This window comes from Neovison vison, chromosome 4 (genome assembly GCF_020171115.1).
Source record: "Neovison vison isolate M4711 chromosome 4, ASM_NN_V1, whole genome shotgun sequence".
NCBI classification, from domain to species: Eukaryota; Metazoa; Chordata; class Mammalia; order Carnivora; family Mustelidae; genus Neogale; species Neogale vison.
In genome coordinates, this window is record NC_058094.1 from 140,424,885 (window position 1) to 140,437,795 (window position 12,911).

Sequence of the window (12,911 nt, forward strand, 5' to 3'; positions counted from 1 at the left end):
ACTGGGTATTTACCCCAAAGATGCAGATGTAGTGAAAAGAGGGGCCATCTGTACCTCAATGTTCATAGCAGCAATGGCCACAGCTGCCAAACTGTGGAAAGAACCAAGATGCCCTTCAACGGATGAATGGATAAAGAAGATGTGGTCCATATACACTATGTAGTATTATGTCTCCATCAGAAAGGATGAATACCCAACTTTTGTAGCAACATGGACAGGACTGGAAGAGATTATGCTGAGTGAAATAAGTCAAGCAGAGACAGTCAATTATCATATGGTTTTGCTTATTTGTGGAGCATAAGGAATAACACGGAGGACATGGGGAGATGGAGAGAAGGGAGTTGGGGGAAATTGGAGGGGGAGATGGACCATGAGAGACTGTGGACTCTGAGGAACTAACTGAGGGTTTTGGAAGAGTGGGGAGTGGAAGGTTGGGTGAGCCTGGTGGTAGGTATTGTAGAGGGCACGGATTGCATGGAGCACTGGGTGTGGTGCCTAAATAATACATTCTGGAACACTGAAAAGAAATTAAAAAAATAAATAATTTTTTTTTTTTTAAAAAGTGGTATGCCGTAGCACCAAGTCAGACAGACCACATTCAAATCCCATCTCTGACATGGACAAGCTCTCTGACTTCGGGATGTATATGGTGCTTTAATATGCCCATGTAGAAAACCGGTATAATAATGGCCACTTTGTGGGATTACTGTGGGATTAAGTGAAGCTTTGTGTAGGAACTTCTTAGCCCCTCCTCTGGGCCATGAAAGCCTCTCACTGAATGCTGGAGCACATGTCCTTTCTTCCTGTCTCCCTCCTTTCATACCGGAAATTAGGTTCAGAATAAGGAAACCGCATCGAGGTGTGGGTGCTGGGCGGTCAATGAGATTGTGTATTTCCAGCTGGTATCCTGGCAGACGGCTGTGTCACACTCTCGGTGAACCTCCCGGGCAGTCACTGTGAAATCACCAGCCACAAACATGAGGCCACGAATGTCAAGGGTCTTGTGTCTCTGTTTTGCTTAACCAACATGATCCAGCCAAAGAATCTGAAAGATTAGAAAATATACGTTGCAAGTATTAAAGCAGCAGATGGCATTCATGTGTTGGCAGCTCCCTGTGCCATCGGGTGACTCACACGCCCCTCGCCATGGTGGAGGGAAAGGGGAACGCCACATTGCCTTCCTTTCTTGGAACTGCCATGTTTTTCTTGTCTCTGATGCCAGTGTCTTCTCACAGGATTTGCAAGAGAAGAAAAGTCTCAGTGTTCTGGAAATGCTAGAAAACGTTCCCAAACTTTCTTAGCGTCCTTCCTAGCAACGGACCCAGTGACTTCCTCCTCATTTCTTCCGGGTGGTACTGCTCTCGTGGTGTTTGTAACCCTTGGCCACCTACTAGCCATGCCACGCTGGGCCATTTGTTCCTTTTCTACGCCTGTCCTCGCTTTTTCCCTCCTATGGGATGAGATCATAAAATCACCTACCTCGTAAAGTTGTTATCAACTATATGGACCAAAGCTCCCAGTACAGAATAAGCTTTCTCTGTATCTTGTTCTGTACTCCTTCTAGCTGCGTAAACAATGAATGCACCCATGGGTCGGCGGGAATGACCTAGACTAGGAATCCCATAGCTCCCCGTTAACTAACTGTAATGAATTACTGGTAATTCACCTAACCTTACTGAAGCTTTGTTTTTATCTGTAAGATGGCAAGAAAAATACTTGTTTTTCAGTGTCAAGTGAGATGACTTTTGTGAAAAATAAGTCGCAAAATGCCATTCAACACAAGATGCTATTACCGGCCCTCATCTCTGTCTTTGAACAGAAGCTGCCCAGTCTTTGTTGTCCTGGTGTATCTCTCAGGGCAGTACATTGACCCCAATGGATCAAACGGTAGTTTTGTTGTTGTTGTTGTTTTGTTTTGTTTTTTTGTTTTTTTTAAAAGATTTTATTTATTTATTTGACAGAGAGAAATCATAAGTAGATGGAGAGGCAGGCAGAGAGAGAGAGAGGGAAGCTGACTCCCTGCTGAGCAGAGAGCCCAATGCGGGACTCAATCCCAGGACCCTGAGATCATGACCTGAGCCGAAGGCAGCGGCTTAGCCCACTGAGCCACCCAGGCGCCCCACAAACGGTAGTTTTTGAATGAACGGTGGAAACATTCGACACAGCAGAGAAAAAAGAAGCAAGGCAGGAAGGACTCCATGTTCAGCAGAGATGGCGGGAAATCTACAAGCACGCTCGTGGGCTGTTTTGTAGGTGGGGCGCGATGGGCGGTCCCTCTGAGGATTTCCAGTCTTACTTAAACAAAGTCTGGGGTAGCGGGGACCGGTCGTGTCCGGTGAGAGCAGGGAGGACAGGTTGTGTCTTTCTGGGCAGGCACACTGAGCACCAACAAAAACTGCAGCTTCAATGGTCTGACAGGGATGGTGCAGACAGAAAAACGGAAAAAGCAGACACGAGAACTTAAAAAGCTCTTCCGTGTGGGGCTCTTTACTCTAAAGAGAGATCCCGTGAGGCTTACAGAAAGCTAAATTAGACAAAGCAGTTGAGATCTTTGGGGAACAATTCCACTTTGGCATGGGCAAACCAGATGACCTAAAATGACAGATTCTGCTAATTTCCGTGATTGCCTCCGGGAAGGATGGAGCTAACTTGGCTCAGTTTTTGCAATATGTTTCTCAAACATAACTCCTTGGTCTGCTGCACAGGTAATTATTCTAATGAAAAAGTTCATGTTGCCAATTATCTCAACTATGACCTAATTTTCTCTAATGATGCTAGAATCTAATTCTTCTGGGTTTTGCCGTTTCTACTGAGTTAAATGTTGAAACCTTTATTCAGCAGATGAATTGCTTGGCCAAGTCGGTTTATGTAGCTATTTATAGCTTCACCATGATTTGCAGTCAGTTTGGAGAATTGGTAATTATTAATTTTAGGTAATGACATTGAGACTAAAAATACATTCATTTTTATTTATTAATAGTTTGGATTTTGCTATTTTTAATAACACTCTTTGTGACACAGTGCCTTATTTAGCATTTTTTGTCATGACATGAATGTCATTGTAGATGGCATCCTTGACTAATTTGTCGATGGCACGGAGGTGAAAGGCAAAATGACTATTCTGGAAAGGCAGCATGGAGAGGTTGAGAATTTTTGGGCAAGTTGGAGTAATGAACTCCATTTTAAAAAGGTGAAATATTAATGGGGTGAAAATAAAGCATTTATTTGGTTCTGACAACAATACCTTCAGAAAGATAAGGGAGCACTTCGTAGTCCACCTGACTCACAGCTGTAAGAACAGCCAGTAAATGAGGCTCCACCATTTTAGTCTGTATGTATGGCGTGTTTGGAGCGGTAGAGAGCAGAGAGACTCAGGGCCCCCTGAGGAGCTGGGACTTCCCAGTCTGGGTCTGGAAAGTCGGGCATTATCAAGATCAGACAACCTCAGGGTTGCCTTCTCTCTCTCATGATCCCTCTTTTGGCCTTTCTGCTTCCCTCGGTGTATTCTGGAAATTCTCCTCTGACACATGACATCGTCTCTAAATCCCAGAGAAAGCTGGTTTGATTGACGTGGCTGCTTATCATCTCACTTCTGGCGCAGGACCCTTGCACAGAGCTACCTCATGGATCATCACCAGCCTCTGTGGGACATCCCTGCAGTAGATGCCCACTGCGGTCCAGTCAGTGGCCACCTTTGCTCAAACCACAGCTCACCCCTGCTTTTTGGAGCAGCGGGCTGTGGTTGGGAAGCTTACATTAGAATGGGAATCTGGATATGTCTCCAAAGGTCAGAACTGGGACCAATGAGTGAAAGCTGCAGGAAGCGAGGTTCAACCTCATACAGAGTCCCTTGAAATGGAAAAGGCCATAAGCAGATAGGTGGTTGGATACAGTGTCCTTCTAGGCCCCCTCCAATTTGCGAAAGCATGTGTTTTTTATCTTTATTGCCACTCTTTTATTTCTTCCCAGAAGGGTCTAATGAAAACCATCTTTTTGCATTATTACTAAAATGAGCCATGAAGAAAATCCTACCACCATATAATTAGGATAGGCCTAAGGTGTCAGAAATAATAGTGTTTTTGCCTTAGCCTCTTAAATAAAATATATTTCATATGTGGAATATTTGTAAATTGGATTTTATTATAGTCAATAACAATGCCATTTAAAGAAAGGGGATAATTTACATAATATAAATGTAATGGGGCAGCAAACTACAACAGGGATACTACTGCAAGACGGTTGAAGGAAAGTGTGAGGATGTTTGATCATTTTTTTCCAAATGAATTGTTAATGATGTTCCAGATACTTCATTTGGGCTTTTAAATTCAGATTCATGATAACCTGAGTCACTTAGGGCAGATATTCGTGGCAAATCTTCAGATAGTTGCCCAAGCAACTGAAGTTTCTAAAGTAGTGTAAGGAAATTTCAGTGTTCAAACTATTAATTTGGAAGTGTGTGTGGTGTGTGTGGCGTGTATGTGGTATATATGTGGCATATATGTGGTGTGTTTGATGTATGTGTGTGGTGTGTGGCAAGGTAGTATGTATGGTATGGTGTGTGTTTGTGTGTGTGTGTGTGTGTGTTGTGAAGGGAGAATAAAAATCATTCCATAAAATGTTAATCCTATCACAAACAAGAGAAATTAGCATTTAATCTAAGAAAATCTGAAAGCACCAGGAAGACTGCAGGATGCCTCTGTTCCCACTGGCCAGCATGAGAATGCACCGTGACCAAGAAAGACAGAAGCCGACACCGAATGGAGGAGCCTTACCTCTAACTTTCTGTTAACTGTATTCCTCCCAGGAAATACATGGTTAGGAGAGAGACTAGCTTTGTTAAAGTTCTAGTTCCCCCTTTCTGGAGACAAGACTAAGCTCACTTGGCTTCAATTTCCTCATCTGTAAATTATAAATAAACTATTATAATAATATTAGTTGGGTCTGAGAATTCGGTGAGGATTGAAGTGCTTCTTAGCAGGGTCCAGCTCATATGAAGTGCTGTCATTTAGCTAGTAGGATTCTTTCTTATCTTTATTATTCTGTAAGGGGTGGGAGCCCAGAGAGCCTGGTGCTGGTGTGGCTCCTTGTCTTCTGGTCTTACCGGCCCAGCCGGAAAGAATCTTGTGTCCACTTGACATACCTCCCCCAGAAGACTTGATTCCATCCTAGCGGTGTTCTTTTCCTTGGACCTTGCCTATGTCACTGTACTTCTCAGAGCCTCAGTCTCTTGTTCTCAAAAATTGGGGCACGGTTTAAGTTTATAGGGTTTTAAACTTTGGATAATAATAATTTAAATCACATTTGTTTTATTTTTTTTTAAAGATTTTATTTATCTGTTTGACAGATAGAGATCACAAGTAGGCAGAGAGGCAGGCAGAGAAAGAGGGGGGAAGCAGGCTTCCTGCCAAGCAGAGAGCCCGATGCAGGGCTTGATCCCAGGATCCCGGGATCATGACCCAAGCCGAAGGCAGAGGCCCCAACCCACTCAGCCACCCAGGTGTCCCTAAATCACATTTGTTTTAAAACAAACGAGTTATCAAAGCTGCAAACCATTAAGGAGATGACAAATGTTAGGAAGAGGCCGAATATTTGAGCTAGATGAGCCATCTGGAAACATCTTCTCTGACTTTGTGTCTTTGGAAAAAATGCTGATTTCATGTCAGGGATGTATCTGGCCTGGATGGAGCCAAGCCAGCGATACTTTCTACAAGCTCCCCTGGTGCCCGCAAGGTTGAGAAGTACTTAGCAAGCCCAAGGTCAGACCGTTAGCGCTGGGAGCAGGTCTTGCCCTCCCATCTCCTGCTCTCCTTGCTGTACACCGACCCCAAGTTTTGGTTTCAAAGAGGTTTTCTGAATACTCTTTTCTGTGACTTTTTCCGTTTCTCTTAAAAGTGAGGTATTAAGCAAACACAATATTCAGCGCTTCTGTAAGGTGGTTTCCGTTTCTTTCTATCTTAACCTTGTGCTTGTTTTCTTACGGTGATGTGTTTAGCAACCCCTTTTATTTCCAGACACTCTTTTCTCACCGCCTTCAAAGCCACCTCTAAAATGTAATTGCATTGCTGAGTTCCTCCCTGACATCGTCAACCTTGATCAAATACTTGGCTCGTCACTGTTTGTTCTTTTCGGTCGGTATTAGATTCTTCCCAGCCGCAGCCTGTGTGCTGATGTGATTGTAAGGCAACTGGTATTCCCATGGAGTATTAGAGCAGAATAAGATCAAGTGCCTTTTTTTCCCTCTTTAATTTGTGTGCACAGTTGTTTCCTGCTGTTCAGGGGTCATTCAGACTCCTATCCTATGCTAAAATGTAACTGGAATTATGTTACCTGTTTTCATGACCTGTGGCCAATAAATAGATGAAAGTCTTAAGACATTGATGTTCTTAACTACAGAAATTAATCATGGAATTTAGTATGTATTAAGTTCCCCTTGTCGAATTTAGTAGGATGATAGAATGAAATATCAGCTTAATAGAATTAACTAACCCAAAACTATTTACACTCTTCTGTGTTTTTTTTTTTTTTTTTTCCTATTCAGGAATCCTTGTGATAATCTTCCTCAGCACAGCACCCACTGCCCTGTTTTCTGAAGACTTTGGCCAAAGCTACTCTGAGCTGTTGACATCATTCTGAGAAAAGGACAGCTTTCAAGCACCAGGGAAAGGTTCAGGAGGCTTTGGGCCTCAGTGGATCTTCTGAAGGTGAGAGCGAATCAGTTTTCTCTTTGTCTGTAGAAATCTAAATGAGCTGTTCTGTATTCTAAAATCGACTTCTTGGAAAAGAGTGTATAAGGAAATAGATTATTGAAAATTCTCTACAAAGAATTGAGAGCTTTTCTTTTTCAGGAGAATTTTTTAGTAGCTATGAAGGAAATCAAATGACTATTTTGATGCAACAGGAATTTATTTGAAGTTGTAGCTCTGAGCTAAGAAGACTTATTTGAACACACATGCACACGCGCGCACCTTGAAAAATCAATAACATTTCTCTTTTAGAGGAGTTTCTTATGTATTTGGGGTTTCTGAGAGCCTTCATATCTGCCTTGCCCTGCCTTTTAGAATTTTTTTAAGGATAAAACAAAATAATATATATGAAAGCACTTTGTAAACCATGAAGTATTATTTGCGTAAGTAAGAAAAACAATTGCTATTTCCAAATATTTGAAATCCTGTAAAATACTCTTATGCCCTCCAATCTATTTTTTCTTTATAGTTTGATTCATTTTTATTTTGATTTTTGTAAATTTCACTAGGATCTCAAGAAGCAAAAGTAGTAAGTCTTCATCTTCAAGGAATATCTGTCGAATGCAAGAGACAGACACGATGAAAGTGTATTGAGAGTGCATCAAGGAAGGAAAAAGACATTGAATGCAGCCTGTGGCCAGAAATTCTGTGTGTAAAATTAGGCTTCTTGGAGGAGGTGACCCCTGAAAGGGCCCTTGAAAGATGAGTAGGAGTTGGCCTGGTGGAGAGTGGAGGAGGGTATTGCCGGCAGGAACAGTGGGAGAGGTGTGAAGCCTGCATGCAGAAGTAGTAAATTGTCCAGGGTTGTTGAACCACAGGTGTGAAGAGAGTGTGTGTGTGTGTGTGTGTGTGTGTGTAAGCACTGAGGGTTTTAAGATGGCAACCACTGGTATTTTAGTTATGTTACCTCAGAGAGACTGTAGAGAAGCACCTGGAGGTGAGCACGACTGAAGGAAGACTTCTTTTGGGCGGATCTGGTGAAGAGATGAGAGGATGAAATTAGGAAGCAGTGAGGAACAGAGGAAGAGAGCTTTCACAGAGCTAGACTGTGCTGGATGTGGTGATGGTTTGGACATTGGAAGTGAGAAAATGTTAGGACCTGTGATTCTCAGGTTTCTGCCTCCCATGACATAAAGGGAGTTTAGGGGGTAAGCAGACCCTGTCTTGAGGTGGAGAGGACTTTGAGGTCTACATGAGACATCTAGGGGGAAATGTGCACTGGACAGCTGGAAGTGTAGGCACGGAGGTTAGGGGAGGGTTCCAGGCCAGAAACATTGACTTGGGAGTTACAGGCAATAGTTAAAAATCTTTTTTGAAATGTAACTTTGATTTTGTACTTAAGCTTTCAAAATAATCAGACAGAAAAAGATGAAAATCATGATTTCACTTATATATGGAATTTAACACCCAAAACAAATGAACACACACACACACACACACACACACACACACACCCCAAAAAGAGATTCACATATGTAGAGAACAAATTGGTGCTTGTCAGATGGGGGGATGTGGGGAGACGGGTGCAGTAGGGGAAGGGGATTAAGAGGTATAAACTTCCAGTTACGAAATAAGTAGGAGCACCTGGGTGCTCAGGGTGGCTGAGCACCATGAGCTCAGGGTGGCTCAGTTGTTTAAGCGTCTGACTCTTGGTTTCGGCTCAGGTCATGATCTCAGGGTTGTGGAATCGAGCCCTGCACTGGGCTTCGCACGCACCAGGGAGTCTGCTTGAGGTTCTCTCTCTCCCCCTCTCCCTCTTTGTCTCCCAGACCATGCTCTTGCACCATGAGCACACGTGTGCTCTCTCAATAAATAAATAAATAAGGGTCTTTTCCTAGGGACAAATGTGGAGACTTTATTAGTTTGGTGAAAGGAAATTTAAGCCAGTATTTATTTATTTTATTTTTTATTAACATTTAATGTATAATTTGCTTCAGGGGTACAGGTCTGTGATTCATCAGTTACACAGTTCATAGTGCTCACCGTAGCACAAACCCTCCCCACTGTCCATCGCCCAGCCACCCAGTCCCTCCCACCTGCCTCCACTCCAGCCACCCTCAGTTTGTTTCCCGAGACCAAGAGTTCCTTAAGGTTTGTCTCCCTCTCTGGCTTCATCTTGTTTCATTTTCCCTCCCTTCCCCTGTGATCCTTTGTCTTATTTCTCAAATTCCTCAAATCAGTGAGATCATATAATTGTCCCTCTCTGATTGACTTATTTCCCTTAGTTCCATCTACATCTGGTTCCATCCATATTGTTGCAAATGACAAGATTTTAGGGGTTTTGATGGCTGCATAGTATTCCATTGTATATATATATACTACTTCTTCTTTATTCATTCATCCGTTGATGGACACCTAGGATCTTTCCATAGTTTGGCTATTGTGGACGTTGCTTCAAGCCAGTATTTTAAAAAATAAATAAATAAATAAACAAACAATGAAAACCCTAAGATTTCGGAGTTGTAAGCCAGTGCCATTCTTCATTTGAATTCACAGTATTTACGGAAATTAGGTAAGGAACATGCTTTGTTTTTCAAAGGGTAATTCTTTTTCTGTTTCTCTCCTGGTTTCTTATCTAGTCATCACCTTCAGTGCTCTGCCCAGGATTCGAGCAGTATCCTCGGGAGATGGAGCAGGATCTTTCCTGTCTCCTCAGGGTCTCTCCTTCGGGTTTTCCCAGCATCACGCAGCACGTCATGAAGGGAGGCTATTTTAACAGAGGCTGCACTGTTCCAGAGCAGTCTACCCCACTTAGACATTACTCAGAGCCTTCTTTGAGGGAATGCTGTGGGTAAAAATTTTAAATTCAAATAATACAGACAATCATACTATTTTGAGTGAATTTTATTTGATTACTATGGCTTTAATTAGCTTACTGACCTTTTCCCTTAAGACCTGTTAGAAAAATCACAAAATGCCTCCTTTTTACTCTTTCTAGTCCGTTTCTTTACTATCTTTCCAGAAACTTCCCAGATCCGCTAATCTATTACTTTCACTTTTACACAAAAGGAAATTAATTTGAAGCATAATTAAGTAAATGACCTAGTGCTAACAGCTGGAGTCAGAACCCTGGTCTGTTGAAACTCAGGCTTCCCCTTCCACCTACTTACTTTCTTTTGTTCCACGTCTTTAGTGCCCTGTGAGGTTACCTGGACATCTTAAAGTAATAAGAAATTGACTGAAGTCAGTCCGTTCACACCGATGGCATTTGCCTTGGCCAGTTGCTCTCCTCTCAATAAACAGATTTCGCTTTATTATTTTAGGCCTCGATGAACTTACTTGATTTTGTTAATTTAAAAAGCTTTTTCTTGTAATATTTTATTTATTTATTTAACAGAGAGATTGGGAGTCAGAGAAGGAACACAGCAGGGGGAGTGGGAGAGGGAGAAGCAGGTCTCCCACTGAGCAGGGAGCCCGATGCAGGACTCCATCCTAGGATCCTGGGATCATGACCTGAGCTGAAGACAGATGCTTAATGACTAAGCCACTCAGGCACCCCAGTTTTAAACTTTTTAAACATGGCTTTTTGTTTGTTTATTTGTTTAAGCTGTTTCCGCTACTGAAATGTAGGATCAGTGGACAATCAAAACCACCCATGTTTCAGTTCTAGTTTAAGAAAAAGATAATCATCTCAATATTTGTCATCCAGCCAATTTTTCCGTAGTATGTAGTTTCTTTTTTTTTTTTTTTAAGATTTTATTTATTTATTTGACAGAGAGAGAGGGAGAGAGCAAGAACATGCAAGAACAAGGAAGAGGGAGATGCAGACTCTCCCCTGAGCAGGGACCTGGGATCATGACCTGAGCTGAAGGCAGACACCTAACCCACTGAGCCACCCAGGTGTCACCCCCCAATGGGTACTTTCAGTCACAACAGTTTTGTTAGCCACATTTTCACACAATTCAAGTACTGGCTATGCAACCCAGTTTCCAGTTTTATTTGCCCTTTTTAAAAAAAAAAAAATTATTTATTTATTTTTTTTAAAAAAATATTTATTTATTTATCTCTCTCTCACAGAGAGATCACAATTAGGCAGAGAGGCAGGCAGAGAGCCTGATATGGGGCCCATCCCAGAACCCTGGGATCATGACCTGAGTCAAAGGCAGAGGCTTAAACACTGAGCCACTTATTTGCCCTTTTTATTTTATTTTATTTTATTTATTTGAAAGAGGGAGAGAGAGAGAGAGAGCGCACAAGTAAGCAGAGCACCAGGCAGAGGGGGAGAGAGAGAGAGAAGCAGACCCTCCACTGACCAGGGAGCCAGATGTAGGGCTCGATCCCAGGACCCCAGAATCATAACCTGAGCCAAAGGCAGCTGCTTAACCAACTGAGCCACCCAGGCACCCCTTATTTGCCCTTTTTACTATTTTTTAATATATTTTTAAAATTTATTTGACAGAGGTCACAAGCAGGCAGAGAGGTAGGCGGGGGAGGGGGGAGCAGTCCCCCCGCGGAGCAGAGAGCACAACTCGAGGCTCGATCCCAGAACCCTGGGTCATGACCTGAACCGAAACCAGAGGCTTTAACCCACTGAGCCACCCAGGCACCCCATTATTTGCCCTTTTTAAATAAAATACAACTTTCATACATTAAAAAAAGGGGAGACATTCATTAATTATTTTAAAACCAACTCTCTTAAGGCCAAGGTATTTCTGATTTGGTCAACTACATTGCAGTACCCGATGGATTTTGTGTCTAGAAAATGAATTTATGGAAAAGCTGAGTTGGTGTAGCTTAGACGGATGGCACGTGCTTGCGAGTTGTAGGTGGTCTCAAGGACAATGGACTGTTCTCTGAAGTTCACAGAGTGGCCAGTCATTGCTGCGCGAGCAGTGGGCCATGAGTCGTCAGAGTGCGTGTATAGAGCCTGATTCACTCACCCCGAAAGCCGCTGTAAACAAAAGGAGCTTACACTCGTGTGTGTGCAGGGCCCAAGAAATAGGTCTTCCTGTTTTGGTCTCTCCCTTTTTTCGGTCTGTGCCTCTCTCTGCGTCTCTTTTTCTGTCTCACTCATGTCCTGTGTGCAAAAGACACAAATGAGCATGATGTCTCCAAAACGTGCAACCCGTGACACTTTGTGTGTATGGAACTGGTATGGAAATGGTCTATCGTGGGTATGGGAAGTAGGTGAACCTCCCTTCATCTGGTAAGGGGGCTGGTTTAGGGAGACGTTGATGCATTCGCTCTCTGCATAGCTTGGCTCTGTGGGCAGAAAAACAGCATGAACAAGGATGGACAGATATGGGAGCCACTGACGACAGCCCAAGATGGGAGGGTGGCTGGGAAAGGGCACGCCAGCCTTTCTCCACTGTAGTTTGGCTTAGTCATAGGGTCTTCTCCTGAGCTCTCTTGCTGTGGGCAGGGCAGAAGAATGCAACAGCACTGGCCGGCTGCGTTCTGCTCCCCTGCCAGAGTGGGTATTGCAAGCGCTATCTTGCAGACAACACAGTGGATAGAGTTTATGGAAGCTGTGGAGTCACCACTTAAAAGTATTTCGAGTTTGGGGGGCGCCTGGGTGGTTCAGTCGACTCAGCACCCAACTCTTGATTTCAGCTCAGTTCGTCGTGATCATGAGATTGGATCTCAGGGTCATGAGATCGAGCCCGGCATGGAGATCCATGCTAGGTCTGGAGCCTGCTTAAGATTCTCTTTCTCCAGCATCTGGGTGGCTCAGTGGCTTAAGCCTCTGCCTTCAGCTCAGGTCATGATCTCAGGGTCCTGGGATCGAGCCCCACATCGGGCTCTCTGCTCAGTAGGGAGCCTGGTTCTCTCTCTCTCTCTGCCTGCCTCTCTGCCTACTTGTGATCTCTCTGCCAAATAGATAAATATAATCTTTAAAAAGAAAAGAAAAGATTCTCTTTCTCCCTCTTCCTCTGATCTCACCCCCCACCCACACGCTCACTCATAAATAGATAAATAAATAAATAAATGATAAAATAAAAATAAAGTATTTAGAGTTTGAAATAGTTTCCAAGTATTGAAGCCCTCCTTCCACCCAGTGGTTAGAGCATAGAGTCCTGCTGGACGAGGATTGTTGGGAACCACTCCTGTCAGAAAGGAGAAGCCACAGGTGAGTTGCCAGGGTGATACTTTGAACGGGCAGTCTGCCAACAGGCTCAAATCATATTTAACAGTAAAATGTGTTCCCCTCTGCCCTTCCGTGGTGTG

The 12,911-nt window shown here is 43.3% G+C and overlaps 1 protein-coding gene across 14 annotated transcripts in view; it reads left to right on the forward strand.

Moving 5' to 3' along the window:
- NRCAM (neuronal cell adhesion molecule) overlaps window positions 1–12,911 on the forward strand; it is a 268,258-nt gene that overhangs the window by 51,329 nt on the left and 204,018 nt on the right. For all 14 annotated transcript variants that reach the window (XM_044245786.1, XM_044245788.1, XM_044245792.1 and 11 more), the window contains exon 2: window positions 6,539–6,701. The gene's annotated coding sequence lies outside the window, so the exon portion shown is untranslated. The remainder of the gene's footprint in view (window positions 1–6,538; window positions 6,702–12,911) is intronic.